An 18,719-nucleotide genomic window follows, 5' to 3' on the forward strand; every position below is an offset into this window, starting at 1 on the left:
TGTCTTTTGTCTGCTCAGTCGTGGAAAAGGAAGTGACAACTGCAGCATTTTACAGCTCATAACAGTGTCAGAAGCAAAGTCAGTAAGGAAGAAAATACAGAGGAAAAAAATATCCCTCATTGTGTACTTCATTGAAGAGAAATAAGAAAGAACAGGAAAACATCTCTGCAGTGACAGCAAGCACATGAAAATAACAACAGAAGAAGATACAAATAAGGAAAGGCAAACCAGAAAACGAATCATAAAAGAAAAGGGTTTCAGTGGTGATATATGTACTTAGAAAAACATATAAGCACCTAGAAAAAGAAATGCTCCTGGAAGCTAGGGAAAAGTTTGGGAAAATTAAAGTTGCTGGAAGTTTAGATTAAGAGCTAGACAGAGAGGGAGGGAGGGAGGGACAGATTCTAAATTAATTCAGTGTTTAGCTGGGGAAAAAAAAGTTAATTCAAACAGTATTCACACATATTACATCATTCTGGATGTCAGTTCTTCTGGCTATGGATTTTCTAGGTTTAAATAACATTTTCTGTGTTGTATTAAAATTTTAATCTCAAAGCAGTTTCTTTTATTTCTGTGCATTTGCAGAACTCCTTGAAATACTGTATCCAAAAAAGGAACCAATCCAGATCATCAGCATCCACAGAGGCATTCCTGTTCACTTTAAAAGGCTTTGAGCCCATCATAAAGTGAAATCTCTGCACTGGTACATAGGTACATAGACAATAAAGAAATTAAAAATAAAATTAAAAAAAAAGACAAAACCAAAACAGCTATTTACAGATGGTTCTGTGAAGGAAGCTTCTGAAAAAAAAAGATTTCTGATACTGAAGCAATAGCAGGAATCCAATCTCTGATTCTCTCCACCCCCAAAAAAAGCTTTTGCACAATCTGACATTTGCTGCTATTTTATACAAAGAGTTACATCCTGTATTAGATTTCAGAATTGGTTCTGGAAAACTGGTTCATTTAATATATTATGCTTCTCAGTGACAACCTTTATAGGCCTGGAATCTCTAGCCTTTATATAAGTCTAAGGATTTGAAGCTGATCTGAAAATGTATAAAATATTGTGATTAAAGGTATAAGGTAATAGGTAACATGAGGAAATGTGTTTCTGCCTATTAAGTCAGTAAAGATACAGAATTATCTTTAAAAGCGCTCTTGTCATCTTATCTTTCAGGAAGCTTGTGCTTATGAATTTCACCCTAAACGGCCCTGTTGCAGAGTAACATGTATCTTCAGATGCATCAAAAGAAGAGAAATGTCAGGGAGCCTGGTTACTGCTTATTAATAAAGATTATGAAAATTATTTCATGTGATTTGCTGAGAATTTTAATAATCAGATCTATGCAAAAGGAAAATATAATGGAAGCTAGATATCAGAGCAAGCTTATCTTCTCCCCTGAATATAGAGTGCTATTTTGCCATGTTAATGCCCTAACTAATGAGAACCAACATTTATTTTGTAAATAATATCCCCCAATTTCAAAAACTGGTACATATTCCAGCAATATTAAGAAACGCAAAACTTAAGATGACCTTCTGCGAGAAGGTACATGTATTTGAGTTTCTGAGTATGTTGTGAAGTATTTGAATCACGTTCCTCAAATTTGCTTGCATAAGAAATTCTCTAATTAAAAAAAAAAGATAAATTTTTGCTAACAGCAATTGAATGAGCAAGTCCTTATGATTTCTGTTATTTAAAAACTTGGAAAGGTTGAAGAGAGGAGCGTTCTGAATTTCTGTTGTTTAATAATAAATCTGCTTCTAGCAAGCAAGTAATCTAGCAAGTGGAAACCCTGCAAGTTATAGAAGTGTGATTTTTGGACTTATGCATTATAATGAAATAATTATTCTTACTGCTGACAAACAACATTAATTATCAGGATTCATATATGCTGGCACCAATTAGAAGAGATAATTTATGCAAAAATCATAAAATTGTATGCCCTATAATTTTTCCTGTTAAAAAAAATAAAAAACAATTAGTACATAAATAACAGCCAATGGCTTGAGAAACATTTTACCTTAAAGCTCATTTTCAAAACAACTGACAGGTACAGAGTTGAAAAAACAGTACACATTTTAAAGAGAAAAATAAATGTTAAATTCTGTCTTTTATATGGCAGAAGATGTTTCTTCATTATTTAGCGGAAATAAAAATCATATTAAAGAATAACTTTACTGCTAATTAAATATTATGGTTTTTTGGTGCATATTCTTTCCATAGACTCAAGAAATGAAAAACAACCCAATACAATTTAGAAAGAAATATGTTGTTCTTGTAATACTATTTTGCCCCTTTCTGTTTAGAAGCAATGGTTATGTTGAACATGAGATTGTAGGTAAAGCATGATTTAAATTAAAACTATGCTCTGGGGTATGACATACTTAGATTAAAATAAGCCATGATTAGATTTTCATGTCTCTTGTATGGGTTCTGAGTGGAAGCCAAGAAATGTGCCACTGGCTGTACAACCAGGAAGGGGAGCATGGAGGGCTTATTCCAGGGTGATTAATCCAGAATGGATTTCAGATGCTGCCATGAACCAAGATTGAACAGTCTCCTTTCTATGAAATGGGAAAGAGGGGGGAAGACAGACAGGCTAGCAAACTGAAATGAATTCATTACTAGTTCTAATGGTATTAGGTGAATGGAAAATTTCCATCTGACTTAGTTCAAGGTTCAGCCTTCTACAGAAAACCTAGAGTTCTCCATCTCCTTCATCAGAATTGCTTATGTATGAGCTAATAGAGTTTTTTTGTACATATAATCAAATTTGGATGTTTCCTGTTACTCCAATGTTACTGCTTTCACCCAAAGGCATGATGACAAGTGAGACTGCACTACTTCAAGTCTTAACATGCTTGTATTTTGGGGATTACCAGTGATTACTTCCATTCTACTGTGAACATCCTGAACTGTGGAAATCCATAAAAAGTATCTAGGGCAAAATACTTGCAAATAAGTGCCGGTTTTATCTAAATGTAAACAGAGACTAAAGAATCAGTATACTTGTGTCAGAATTCTACTAGGATCCTCGGAGCACTGGTGCAAAATGTGTCAAAAAGTAAAGAATAACTGATATAAGTAAATGTCCTGGTTTTGGCTGGAATAGAGTTAATTATCTTCCCAGTAGCTGGTATGGTGCTGTGTTTTGGGTTCAGTATGAGAAGAATGTTGATAACACACTGATGTTTTCAGTTGTTGCTAAGTAGTGTTTAGACCAAAGTCAAGGATTTTTCAGCTTCTGCTGCCCAGCCAGCAAAGAGGCTGGAGGGGCACAAGAAGTCAGGAGGGGACACAGCCAGGGCAGCTGACCCAAAGTGGCCAACGGGGTATTCCATACCATGTGGCATCATGCCCAGTATATAAACGGGGGAGTGGGGGTGGGGTGATTGCCGCTGGGGAGCTAACTGGGCATCGATTGGCGGGTGATGAGCAATTGTATTATGCATCACTTGTTTTGTATATTCCAATCCTTTTATTATTGTTATTATTATTAGTTTCTTCCTTTCTGTTCTATTTAACTGTTCTTATCTCAAACCACAAGTTTTACTTTTTTCCTTCCGATTCTCTCCCCCATCCCACTGGGTGGGGGGAAGTGAGTGAGCAGCTGCGTGGTGCTTAGTTGCTGGCTGGAGTTAAACAACAACAGTAAATAAAATTATAATCATTAGAAGTTGGCCTGTACTGCTGAGACTGAGTATCTGTTCTTATTTTTGCATTAATGAATGAGAAGCTCAGAAAGTTGTGCTCTGAAGTTTCACAGAGTTTCACAGCTGTCAGGGTATAGTTCATATACCTTACCAGCTATAAAACTGAGTGCTAACTCACATAGAATCAAATAGTCATCTGTTTAAAGATGATACAAAATCAAAGTTTGTGCCAGTGAATAAATTAAAAAAAAAAAAAAGAGGGGAAAAAAAAGAAGAAAATTAAATTAAAATTGTGATTGTGCTTAACTAAAATGCCGGGATCTGCACTCTGATACCAGTATTGCTCTGAAGAAGAAAATGCATCAGTTGCCTGCAAACCAAGAAACCCAACAAATGAATAGTCCTGAGAGACAACAAAGCCTTCCTAAATCAGCACGTCAATGATACCTTTCCTCTGTGAAAAATATCAGCCATCAACTTACCCTGACTTCCTGATGCCTGTTGACTTCCAAACTGTGAGTCCAAAGCTGTCATCTGTTACACAGGAAAGGTACCACATAAACCAACAGCATTTTGCCTAAGGTAGCATCTTCCAGCCCTAACCTACTACAGATCTGAAACTCTGCTCACATCTTCCCTTTCTGAGAAACAGTAATTTCCACTTCAGCCTGGTGACCATTCTGAATTCAGACATTTTAATCACTTGCAGAAATGTGTATGAGCATGTGCTGAAAATCAAGCTAAAAACTCACAACATAGCATATCATGTCGTACAACCATCAAGATCACTAGCTCAAATACCCAGAAATTCCGAAGACACTGGTTTTTGGCTTGTTTTTTGTAGAAACACATTCATGTGAAATGGGTATCTAGCATTATTTAACCTTTCCACTACAATAATTCCTAAGGGCTCTGTCCAAAGGGAATCCTCAAAATGGAGAAAGAAGAATAAAGACATTCCTGGCCATCTGTTTAAAAGCAAAGTGAATGTGATAATCCTGCCCATAGAACAGAATGAGGCAATACAAAAAACTGCATGGACCCAATTCTGTACATCCACATAGTTTGCTACAGTGGTCAGGGGTACCAGTCTGGGCTAGAAGCACTACAGACAAGTAGTTGAGGACTTGGGTTAGTATTGAGATATAAAATGGACATACTGTTTTTCTTTCTGAAATAGGCACATACAAGATCAATCTTTCCTGTGAAGCATGGGGTAGTGTAGGCATGTTGAGTGAAGTTCATCTAATCACGTGTTGGTATCTACAGCATAAGCATAGGCAACATCTGCATCAGTCATCCAAATTTCACTTTAGAGATGGAAATTGGCATTTTCGGCCTATTCAACACATTCTGTAAGTTGTACAACACCATTCATCTCAGTCTAAATTCAACATCTAAACCAGGTCAGATGAATAGAACTCTATCTGCATTGATTATAAAGGGTTCCTACATCAACTAGCTCGGAAGTAGACATCTAAACATAGCTGAAATGAATTCCACTTAACTTCCTGTTTCACAAAAAGAATAGAATTAATTTCAGCTATGTTTAGATGCCTAGTCTGTGAAACATAGAAGTAATATATATCTTTATTTTAGCAAGTTTCAAATGTATTTGAAGGAAGTTTCCAAAATTCTTAGTTTTACATTGTTGTTTTATTTCCATTAGGTCACAACATATCAAAACAAAACAGAAAAAGTATATGAAAAGTTCAACAGAAACTACAGAGTGTCATGAAAATTCTTATTTGAAAATTTTTATCCCTCACCTTGCAGTATTTTGCCATATTTTGCCTGGGAGCATATCTTGTTCAATCTGACAATCAGTAGACTTGCAAAAAATATAAAAATAGAATTCCTCTCATGTGCCTGTATACTGATTAAATATCCATGTATCACCTTGGTATTATCTTGGGGTTATAAGGAAAGTAATCAGTGGTAAAGATAAACATAAAGCCTGATTCATTCCCCTTCAGCTGAATGCACATATGTCTACTGCCATCAGTTCCAATATTATCACCACTGACACTTACCTACTTGAGAGAAGTATCAGACCTCTCATTTGAAGCATTTGCATAGACCAAATTCACAGCAGCTGTAACCAGGCAAAACTCACTTCTGTTATGGTATTGAGCCCAAATACTTCAGATTTCGATTTGACACAATCTATCACAAACTCACAGTACCAGTCCTAAAAGTGATCCATAAGTAAAGATGATAATTTCTAAGCACTATACAGGGACCAAAAAGATACAGACTGAATTTCTGAGCTTCTAGCTCTGATACAGGTTCTTTCTGTAATCTTGGGGAAGCTACCCAGTTACTGTGTTTTACAGTTCCCAGCAAAATAAGGGGTATCATCTCCCCATTCTCTCCATTTTCCTCCATGGTCTTCTTTTAAATAGTTTTGTACTATTGTAATTTTTCAGCTAGATTTTTGATCTATGATCTTAATATTAGAAAAAGATATTCTAAATTAAACATCCTTTAGATGTAGCAGCACAAAAATTGTCTTATAAAGTATTTAAATTAGTACTAATTGAAAAAGTTACACTGATTTAACTACATTCGTATAATTAGGATCATAAAAATACTACCTTTCATACATATTGTCCTGGTTTCAGCTGGGATAGAGTTAACTGTCTTCCTAGTAGCTGGTACAGTGCTATGTTTTGGGTTCAGTATGAGAAGAATGTTGATAACATTGATGTTTTCAGTTGTTGCTAAGTAGTGTTTAGTCTAAAGTCAAGGATTTTTCAGCTTCTCATGCCTAGCCAGCAAGAAAGCTGGTAGGACACAAGAAGTCAGGAGGGGACACAGCCAGGGCAGCTGACCCAAAGTAGCCAACGGGGTATTCCGTACCATGGGACATCATGTCTAGTACATAAACTGGGAGGAGTGGGGGCTGGGGGAATCGCTGCTCAGGGACTAACTGGGCGTCGACTGGCGGGTGGTGAGCAATTGCACTGTGCATCACTTGTATTCCAATCTTTTTATTATAACTATTGTCATTTTATTAGTGTTACTATTATCATTATTAGTTTCTTCTTTTCTGTTCTATTAAATTATTCTTATCTCAACCCATGAGTTTTACCTTTCTTCTGATTCTCTCCCCCAACCCACTGGGTGGGGGGGAAGTGAATGAGCAGCTGCATGGTGCTTAGTTTCTGGCTGGGGTTAAACCATGGCACATATACAAAACTTTGCATCACAAACTCTCTAGGGAAAAGATTACATGATGCATTATGTGTTTAGGACAACAGTGATTTCAAGTGAGGGTGAGGTTTCTTTTTGTGACTCAAATGGGTAAGATTTTGAACTTGCACGGTGTTTGCTTTAGGGTGGTCCATAGGCCCAGTTGGATTTGGAATGAATATTCATGTATAAAGTATGCACAAAATTCAAATTTCTTATAGAACAAGTAAAACCAAAGGCAGACAAATTATTTTTTCCTTCAGAGAGCTAACTTCCTTTGCACATAAAGCAAAACCCTTTTCTTCATTGTTTTCTGACTTACGTTCCAAGTACCATTACTCCATTAAAGTGACCCACAATAACTATCTTTCTTTGCATCCTTAGCTGGAGTACATATGCTTCCTAAAGCAATTTAGTTCAGTGCTATCTTACTGTGCCTTACGTTAAGACACATCATATCACAGTCATTGCTGGCTTAGTCTATTTAAAAGACAGGTAAATCTTTAAGATGATCTGGCTCTCTTGTAATTATATGGAGTTAGTTTATGAAGTCCATCCCTCAGTTGCCTGTAGCTATTTTTCAGGTGCGTCAGATTTACAGTGTGGCATTTTTTGGCCTTTGTATTCCAATTGCCTTTCTGCACCTATGAGTGTATTCCTTCTTTATGGAGACTTTGGGAGACAGCATGCTTTGAATCGACAGCAATCGCACAGGGTGTGTATTCTTTTCCAGTGTTTACTGAATGATGGGATTTCCTTGGTCATCTTCCTTTCGTCACTAACAGTTACCTGTGTTCTGATGACAAGCAGTAACTTCTTAAACCATGGAAATCTGACTGCATGTCTTTGCCCTCAGGTTTGAATACACCATTGCTTCCAGGATCTGCTACCATCATAACTCCTTTTTTTTCTAAATCTCTCTGCAGTTTCTCACACAGCTTACTGATTAATGTTCTAACCTCTCTGTTTGTTCCTAGAGAAATCTTTGGAGTCACCCAGCTGACTTTCTGCTCAAACTGTCTTCATATGTGCTTAGTTTGGCAATCCCCCCTTACCTGCTTACATAACAAAGACTAATGGTATCTTACAATTATTTTAACTGTAGAAAGGCCGCTAGAACTCCTCCTGATATTAAAAACAAAACAACCCCCCACACACTCCAACAACAATAACAACAAAATAAACCCAAGGGTATTTTTTCTGTTTTTTTTTTTTATTGTTTTGTTTTTGTTTTGTTTTTCCCCTAGCTTGGTATGATTCTACCAGGACATTGTTGTTGCTGTAGCTTAGCTGAGTGGCAGACAAGCTATACATTGTCTTCCACCTTTAAACTGAAAGGAATCTTTTTTCTTTGGTTTCTTTTCTTAACAAAATTGCATTCCATTTATTAAAGTGTTCAGATAATTTAATGTATTTTAAAAGCCTTTTACTGATACAAAACAATAAGAAGCAAATGTAATTAATTTAGCAAAATTAGCTTGATTTGTAAAGGTTATTTGGAAAAATCTTTCCTCAAGCATATTAGGGATGGAGGAAAGTTCACAAATGACATCATGAGACAGATGGGAAAAGAACACACCAGATTGCTATTGTTTTATTATATGAGATGGGTTAGGAAGGATTATGTCAGCTGTTAGTTCATTTGAGGAAATTATAAAGAATTTAATATCCAAGTGCTTCTGAGAAAAACTGCAGTTTGGGGAATTTACCACCTACAATGTATGCTTAACACAGCAGTAAGCATGTATTATGTATCTCCCCTTTGTGCCCAGTCGCAGAGGATATGAGTCTTTTCTAGCCCTCAGTTACAGACCTAGTCCTTTCACTGAAACTGTAGAGGATCATGACTTAAGCATTGGAAGTCCCTAGATCACAGCTAAGACAACAGCTGTTGCACATATGCTCACGTAAAAAGAAAGAACACCACAAAACAGTAAAAACAACTATCCAGTTCCAGAGAGGAAACAATATCAGACACTGGGCATTGACAAAATGCAAGCTGTAAAGCCAATGCCTTCCCCAGTCCTCAAGCCATTTACCATGTATTTTAAACTGTCTTAGACCATGAAAGGGTATGAAAAAATACTGTCTGGTGTGCAATAAACCTATCAGAACTTTTGCCGTGTGGGCTCTCTGCCAAAAAGGTATAACCTTTTCAAAATCGCAAAAGCCCCAATTTGCAAAAGGAAGACATTTAAGTGTGAAAGGCAATAGAAATTAGGCTCCTGAAAGATTAGGTCAAGTATTCAACAAGACATTAGGCATCATTCATGTGGAATTTGCAGAGTTACCTTGAGGAAAGAAAATCAGAGAAAACTTGCTCTCATACTCCAATTTCTGGCTTGCATCTTCCATGGGAAGGCTCCTGCAACAAGATACAGGAGAGGAGGAAGCTGGTATTCAGTAGTGTCTTGCTCTCAGAAAGAAAGCAGAGCTCTGAATCCCCAGGAAGCTGCTTCGGCTTCCAAATTTCATATTCACGTTTCATACAGAGGCGCTTAACATGCCAGCACTCAGCACGTTGGCTGCTTTGAATACTAATTTAGGTTCCTGTATTTGGTGTATAGTTATATCTAGGCATCTAAACCAGCACTGGAAATTCAGTTTTGAGTATCGACATTTTAGATGTTGCAGTGCTAAGCATCACAATGCCCTCTGTTGAATCCCTGACTGAATCATTTCTCAAAACAAGATTTGGGACTACAGAGAAATAAGGGATTAGGTATATAAAGGAGTACTAGAGTATGTAAATCACACATTGGGCAATCTGTGCCTGTCTTTGATGTATATAAAATACATTAAGATTGTTTCTGATCAGAATGTTTTCTGTTTTCTGTGTTTTCTATATATTATGGTTCTTCTACACTATCTTCTATAATATCAAGGCTTAGATCTTGTCTAAACAGACACCCAGGATCTGCTCCATATAAAGCCCTTTAAATCCTGTCATCATACCTAACAAATACCAGCAAGAGCACGCCCGTTATATTTTTGCATTGCTTGTTTCACAGTAGCAACACATCTGAAAATAGTACCATTACCATGCCTTCCCTTTTCCTTCTCACCTATGACCTGATGCTTAAAGTTTTCTTCTAGGAAACACAGAGTGTATCTTGTCAGCCCAAGAGCATTTTTAATGTGACTCCCTTACTTGCTGTAGGGAGTATTTAGCTACTAGGCTTGTTGTTTTCAAATATATATGAAAAAAACCCTGCTATTATTATTCCCAGGTAAAAAATAAGCATAATTACATGTTTCTCCTTTTCAAAGTATTTTGAAGGGACTTTAACTTTTTAAATGAGAACTTATTGTTACTGCTCTTACACTGTTATTACAGCTGTTTTTATTAAGACCTTTAAATGTATATAGTTTTATTCATATGCCTTATTTTGGTCTAAAGACTTTCCAACTACATAGCTACATGGAATGAAGTATCATTATTATAAATTATTTTATGTTGTTTAGTGTTGTCTTTGCTAATAAAAACAATCATTATTTTTTTAAGCTCAGATGAGTTACTTTGGGACACCTATCATTCCCGCCTATCACTTAGGAAAAAAAACAACCACCACCAAATGTGGTAAGTACTGTAAGGTAAATTTGCCAAGCTCAACCATGCATTTGTATTTTGTGTTTCCAGCTAAGGCAGATTCCAGTGTTTAACTTAACATTAAAATAAGAAGCTATTTCTTTCATTGTACTTGACACCTCATTTTGCATAAGTTAAAAATCAAAACTTCACAATTCCAGTATTTTTTCAGTTAACCATATAGATTATGTGGAACTGCTAGGGGTATCTCAAGATGCTAGAAGCTGAAATCCAGAACAAGGTCACCTGTGGTCTGCTTGTGGAATAATTTGGGTTTACAGTGGGAATCATGCTTCCCTAAATAGAAGAAGATGATTTATTATGTTAGAAGCCAGTTGAAGAATCTCAACATTTTTTCTCTTGCTACAAACAGCTTCACAAATGATCTGAAAGCTCACTATGGAGCTTACAGGAATGCTTTCAAGCACTTTTTTAAAAAATGGACAAAAACATTATATTAGATTGAGCTGTTTCTCCTTGACTATTTGGGTTTACAATAGTTTTGGTATGACATTGCAAAATACTGTAATTCAGCAGTTGTGTTATACACTGGTATTACTGCAGAATCTTGCTACATATACTACTACTGCAAACACTAACGAGTGCATGCAGAGCAATTGAGCAAGAAACATCTATTATGTAAAGTGCAGGCAATGTATTTTTGGTAGCTAACCACTGCTTATCTACTTAGCTATAACATGTCTACTCTGCTAAATAAAAGAAGTTCATGCAACAAGATGATGCCTGATTATCCAGGCTGTTTAATTGTCAGGGCACTCTCTGGACCTCTTGTGGACAGCCTTTAATTGATGATATTCTAGAAAGCCATGGGGTAGTTAAGTCCAGATCTGACTCCCATAGACAATAGGCACAAAACTGTTCAAGGAGTGGATCCCTTCACTCCATATCTCTCTCCAACTTTAACAGAAAGAGCTTTGTATCTGTGCTACCACTTCATGTCCTCATGCCACAGAACAAAATATGAAACATGCTGACTCAGTTTCACACTAGGAAGGAAACAGTCGGCTGAGCCTTTCCAGTTTTTAAAGCGATTTGACCTGAAAAAAAAAAGAAAGCGGAAAAAAACCCAGTCCCGGGAAAATAATTCTGTCTTAAAATCATACAGTTCCTATACTGAGTCCTGAGCACTTCCAGAAACAAATGCTATGCAGTTGAGATGCATCAGTCTGCTCTACAGGGAACTAGCCTTAACAGTGGGGGAATGCTGTTCTATTTATCAATACACGTAGCCTCAGTGATATAGCTATCATATCAAGCTTTCCTTTCATCTAGTTAACAGTGAAATTCCTGATAATTATTCTTACCCATGATGTGACAATATTTTTTGTGCTTTCAGCAGACAGAAAAGACCAGAAAACAACTAAAGCAGTCATTTATTTTTTCCTGTAATCATGCCAAATACACTCCATTATGCTATGGTACATATTATACTATCTGAGTTATAATTCTTTCTTTCCCCAGAGGCTTATTTTGCTTATTTAGCCTTTCTTCTTAGCTATATACAAAGACAGTATTACATTGTTAAAAATACAGTGTAACGGAAGCTTTTGTTTAAAAGGATTTCTCTTTTGTTAGCTTTTTAAATGTTACTGTCTGCTGCTCTTGTAAAGAACTTCTCTTGTTGCAAGTGTATTTAATTCTTTTCACTCTGATAGGTTGACTTATCTTTCTGTAATAAAGAAGGTAGCTACATTACTAAATTCAGCCTTTATGCCTGCAGTGGCTGTAGCTTCGTTAGAGATGCATGCACTTGAATATAGAACAAATGTGCGTCAATTCAGGTGTCTCAGTGCTTGAACTAAGGACAACTTGAAGACTTAAAAAGTGGAAAAGGAAAAGGACTTGCTATATATGGCTTAAAGTTGCTAAGCAGTGCAAGACAAATGAAAATAATAAGAAAGTGGAAAGAAGTGTAAAAAGTTATGTTTTTAGATAGTCAAAATTTCCTCCAGCATTGGTTCCTCCTGCTTACAACTCTGTAGTTACGTCTCAAGTCTTTGAAAATATGCTAAGGGAAGAAAAAGCAGTTTGACATCTCGAGAAACAAGGGAGAGGAGAGGAGAGGAGAGGAGAGGAGAGGAGAGGAGAGGAGAGGAGAGGAGAGGAGAGGAGAGAAGAACTAGGAAGGGAGAGAGGGAGAGAGTGAGGGAGGGAAGGAAGGAAAGAAGGAAGGAAGACATGTATGTATGTATCTATTCATTTTTTTTAAAAATACAGATATGTTCTAAGACAGTCATTTCCTTGAAAGGTAAAGCTTATACCTCCTATGATAAAGTTAATTTACCATTTCAAGCAAAGATGTGGAAGCTGGAAGGTAGAGTACATTTGATGCAGGAATGTCTGATACAGAATGATAGAGAGAAAGCCTACAAACTGGAGAAAAATGAACAAAGCATATGAATATACCTCCTGTGAAGTAAATGACACTATGCAAATAATGAAATGCAAAGGTAATATTATCATCAACAATCCATAACAAATCTGGGGAAAAAACTAATTTTTATCACCATTCAAACAACTGCAATGAGTTTCATCTATAATTATTTTTATATTCTGATAGCAATTAATAACATGTAAAACATTGTGGTCATTCAGTACTAAACTCTTCAGGTATAACTAAGAAGGTGTAATTTAATATACAGATACACAGTTACCTTAGCAGTGAATTCTGTACAGTGTTGGTTAATTCTTCTTCCCCTTGACTCTAAGAACTGGTGAGGTGGCACAAAGCAGCCAGCTCAAGATATGAATTGGCGTGCTCAAAATTCATGTGTTCTCACTCAGCTCACAGAAATGAGTGAACCCATGTCAGTGTGGAGAGTACATAGAGGGAAAGAAATGGACATGTTCTGGAAGTTTGAAAATAAAGAATGCTTAGCTCCTGTGCACTGATTATCAGTGCTGACACAGACCACTAACCCTACAGCAGCTTTGAGCTCTCAGTGCATGATGTGTAGGAAAAATTGAGGTCTGAACACACCAGAATATAAAACTAGGAAAACTTAACCAGTTCCCTACTGTGCCAACTAGACCACAGAAACAAGTCCAAATCCATTTTTTTGTGTACAATTCATACCTTCACAAAAAAAAAAGAGAAAACCAATGCAGCTAGATATAAAAGATTCAATCCTTATTCTTAAAAGCTTATTTATATTTTCCTCTTCCTGAACTCACACCTTATTCTACCTCTTTTAAATAATGGCAGTGGCAACATTCAAATCCATCTAATCACATAACAGATGGTTATATGGCAATTATATAGCAGTGGATATATATCACTTACTTTAAAATTCCAGAAATATGCCTTAACTTGCCTTGCATCCCTTACAAGATTCCAAGTCACTTAGATTTAGGTATCTGAGCTCATGCTTTGGATCTCTGGGAATAAATGCACTCTTGCTGAAGCCCCCAATCGTAACAGAACACACTGGATGAACTTAAAATGAAAGTAGGGCTGCTGTTCTGAAAGGCAACATCTCCCGTTAGTGCTGAATACACATTACAATTGGTCTTAGAAACTCAGTTAATAAACTTTTGCATTAACTCCTTCTGTCAAACTGCGTGGCTCAACCTTAGAAATTACTCTTAATATTACCTCCAGAGGCTTTTTATTGCCTTCTTAATTCTCCTTAATCTGCCTATCCCTAGTTTTTCACTGCTTTTTCATTGCCTGTCTGTTCACAATAGAATCTAAAAATGCAGGGTTATGCACATGCAGAGTCCTTTCTCTGTGGACTGATTCTTCAAGTCTCTGATTACAAGCAGAAGTATGTTCCTTAGTCCTGTTCTACTGTCATGTAAATCCACTGCAGGTCACTGAGGAAACTGAGGGCTTGCTGTTCTCACAAATGCCCTTGACACAAAGTCCTGCTGGGCCAGTAATATTCTTTCTGCTATCTTTCAGCATCCTTGGTATCAGAGAAGGTATTTAAAGATAAAAATCTGTTTCACATAACGGGACAGAAGCGAAGATGCATTTTATGTAAATGAAGTTAAAAAGTCTTCAGACTTATTTACTTGAAGTGATTAAGAAAGCTGATGGAGTGTAATATGAATGGAGACATTTGTCCTGCCTCTTGACAATTGAATTTTGATTGGCTAGACTTACTGTAGTGCTGTGCATGTCGACTAGGAATAAAATGATTGTTAGCACTAGAGAATAATCTGCTAATAAGACAGACTTAATGTGCAATAGCCTGTATGGTATGGATGCAAATTTAAAATGTTTTAAAATGTAAAATGGGCTTAAGGGCTTTGCAGTATGTTTGTGTAGACATACTCCTCCATCCATCAGTGGGGCTTAGCATCAGTAAAGGGGTACTTTCAGCAGCTGAACATTTTTACCGTTTTCTTTGAATGTCCAGTCACGTAGTACTATTAACATTTTATGACACTGCATTCATATAATTTTATTCTGTAACTTGACCTTGGGAATGTTTATATTTTGAAGAATGTATTTGAAAGGTACACAATATGTGGAAACCAAATAAATCCAGGGATTTAAAGTAGTTCCCTTTGGCTATGGCACCCAGAAGCATTTGAAACAACTGTCTTGATTAAAGCTAGTATAAAAGGGGAATTCACAAATACAGTCTGCTGTTGGACAGCTGTTTCACAAGATGCTGCTTTTCACCTTAGCTTAATAAATTTGTAAACCTCCTCTGTGTCCTGGCACTGCCTAAGTACTCCCTTTTTTAACTGCAGAGAAACAGTTTTCTTTCTCTGACACTCTATATTTCCACATAAGCAACCATGATAGTATTTTTCCTTATAAACATCCTAAGAAGGAAATGTCACTGTATTGTTTATTTCTACGTAAAAGAAACACTGGATTCCCACCCACATACAAAATCACTTCCATCTCAGGAAGAAGATAGGTTTATGAGGTAGGATTCAGCTGAGATAGGTACTAGAAGACCAACATCTAGGTTTGTTTTACTTGCCCAGTTTAACAGCATTGAAATCAACCATTAATTCACACATGAACTTTAAAGGATTAAAAATGAAAGACTAGAGAAATATGTTTCTTCTCCCTCACATACTGCTAAATTTTGCTCATTGAACTCAGATTTATTTTTGTACTGATGAAAGTACTAAAGGTTTTCACTGATTATTACCAGTGTGAGCGTCATGGTTTAACCCCAGCCAGCAATTAAGCACCGCGCAGCCGCTCGTTCACTTCCCCCCACACCCAGTGGGATGGGGGAGAGAACTGGGAAAAAGAAGTAAACCCCATAGCTTGAGATAAGAATGGTTTAATAGAACAGAAAAGAAGAAACTAATAATGATAACGATAACACTAATAAAATGACAACAGCAATAATAAAAGTATTGGAATATACAAGTGATGCACAATGCAATTGCACACCACCCGCCAATCAATGTCCAGCTAGTCCCCAAGCGGCGATCCTCCCCGCCCCCACTCCCCCCAGTTTATACACTAGATGTGACGTCCCATGGTATGGAATACCCCGTTGGCCACTTTGGGTCAGCTGCCCTGGCTGTGTCCTGTGCCAACTTCTTGTGCCCCTCCAGCCTTCTTGCTGGCTGGGCATGAGAAGCTGAAAAATCCTTGACTTTAGACTAAACGCTACTTAGCAACAACTGAAAACATCAGTGTGTTGTCAACATTCTACTCATACTGAACTCAAAAATATAGCACTGTACCAGCTACTAGGAAGACAACTCTATCCCAGCTGAAACCAGGACAGTGAGGGACAAGTGTGATCCACAGTCCTTGTCAGACCTCACAGTCCTCATCTTTATAGGTCTATACTGTGGATAGATACAATGCAGACAGTCATGTCACCATGCTACTACTGCACAGGAACAGCCTCATCAGCAAGGTGATGCAGTGATGACTCAACACTTCAGGGGTTTTCTTCTTACATATTTTTTTACTCAAAACTTTCAGAACTATGGGCACACAAGACATACATAGCTGAGCTCCAGGAGACATAAATGATGTTGTTAAACACAGAATAAAGTTCTACAAAAAAGAAAAAAAAAAAGTGTTTGAAAGCTCAAAATTCAAAAGTACAGTCTCAGGAGGTTATAAAAGCCTATCTCCCTAGCAGTTCCAAATCGTTTCTCTCCATTACAGAAAACAGTAGATGCATACAATTTTAATGAGATATGACTATCTTTCCAGGACCATGTCCAGTAGTTAGTTTTCTATTGACCCCAGACACTCCCAGCTATTCACCTGGGCTACAGCCTAGACCACAGATACATATTCTGCCACTCTCCACCTCACTCCTTCTTGACATATTTTCTGTTTTGTTTTAAAATATTAACTCTCTCAAAGTGTTTTGCTCTGAAAATCTGCAGATTGACAAATTGCTTTTGACTTTGAATGTCAAATGTACTATAGTTTATAGTCTTTCTTGTATCACTTGTCACCTGTGCTAGAGCAGAAAGTGGCATCAAAAACTTTCACCGTTCTTTGTGGAGCCCTCCTACGGAAGCAGGCAGGAACAGTTTTTGTTTCCCATATACTCCTGGCTTGATATTCACACTGTCTGTTACAGAACAGCAGCATGACCCTTCCTATTTCTTTGCACCTCTGATCTTTTGGGGATAGTATGTTGAATGTGCAGATGTGTTTCTGCTGACCACAGGTACAACAAAGCCAAAGGCAAGATATCATGCATCTCTGAGGTCAACGGTGCCCATACTGCTTTCTACTCTCTTCTTATGATTTGGGCTAAATACATTGACTACTGCAGGGCAGGGCAGGGCAGGGAAGGGAAAGGAAGGAAAAGGCAAAGCAAGGCAAGGCAAGGCAAGGCAAAATCACCCAACCTCAGAAATCTTCATTTGCCTACAAGTAATGGATTTTGTTTGTTTGGGGTTTAGTGGCTTCTTTCTTTCTTACTGTCATATATCTGTTGAATATCCTAATTTGCAAACATCATGATTTGCATGTGCTTTGGTTTGGTTTTAACAAAAAAAAAAGGAAAAAGGCATGTCCCACCTTAACATAGCCAAGCTTTCATAATGAAATATAAGTATTTGGCTTGTCAATCTGTCAGTGACTTGTCTTAAATAATTCAATGAAGTATTTAGGAGACTATTTTCATCTCCAAGCTAGTTTCTTAATTCCCATTGCTACCAATGAGAGCAATATGCATGCATGAAAGGACAAATAAAACTTTTCATATTGTTAAACCTCATTGTTGATATTTTTATGGGTAAAAAAATTATAATCCTGTCATTCTGGAGTTTAATACTCCTAGTGCAAGGAAGATGAGTCAGAAACCTAGCTGCCATCACTGAAGGATTAATACTGTATCTTTCTGTTGTATTCATGAATGCACTCCAAGACCTCTTCAAAATGAGACCAAAATAAAACTCACTTAATTTCACTTTAGTCACAAAGATGCATTTATTTTCCTAAAGCAATGACTTGTCATGCATTCAGATGTTCCATTCCTTCCCCTAGAGAACACATATGTCACCTCCATGCTGTCTCAGCCCACTGAGGGAATAATAATTTTTAATAAGACTGTTATAAAAAGACAGTTTAATTTGCATGTGAAAGATTCTGTTATGAGCGCAATTATAAAGAGCAACCATGATTACAGATATCAAAGCAAACAACCCTGAAAACAATTAACATTTTATTGTCTGGACAACATCGTCAGAAGATTACCAAATTGCAAAGGTAAACATGGTATGTCAGTTGTTTACTGATGAGATGGAATAAAGTCAAAGCTAATGACTACAGTGGTGGAAACTCTGTAGAACCAAATGTTCTTTGAAAGAAATAAAACTGACATATTTTGAGAAAAATAAAGTGTACTTGCATTTTTATACATTTCTTTACACACTGAAATACTTTCTTTGTTCCAGAAAATCTCGTTATGTCAGATTGTCCTGGTTTCAGCTGGGATAGAGTAATTGTCTTCCTAGTAGCTGGTACAGTGCTATGTTTTGAGTTCAGTATGCGAAGAATGTTGATAACACACTGATGTTTTCAGTTGTTGCTAAGTAATGTTTAGTCTAAAGTCAAGGATTTTTCAGCTTCTTATGCCCAGCCAGCAAGAAAGCTGGAGGGGCACAAGAAGTTGGCACAGGACACAGCCAGGGCAACTGACCCAAACTGGCCAACGGTGTATTCCATACCCTGGGACATCATATCTAGTATAGGAACTGGGGGGAGTGGGGGCGGGGAATCGCCGCTCAGGGACTAGCTGGGTGTTGGTCGGCGGATGGTGAGCAATTGCCCTGCGCATCATTTGTACATTCCAAT

Source organism: Buteo buteo, chromosome 14 (genome assembly GCF_964188355.1).
Source record: "Buteo buteo chromosome 14, bButBut1.hap1.1, whole genome shotgun sequence".
Taxonomy (NCBI): domain Eukaryota; kingdom Metazoa; phylum Chordata; class Aves; order Accipitriformes; family Accipitridae; genus Buteo; species Buteo buteo.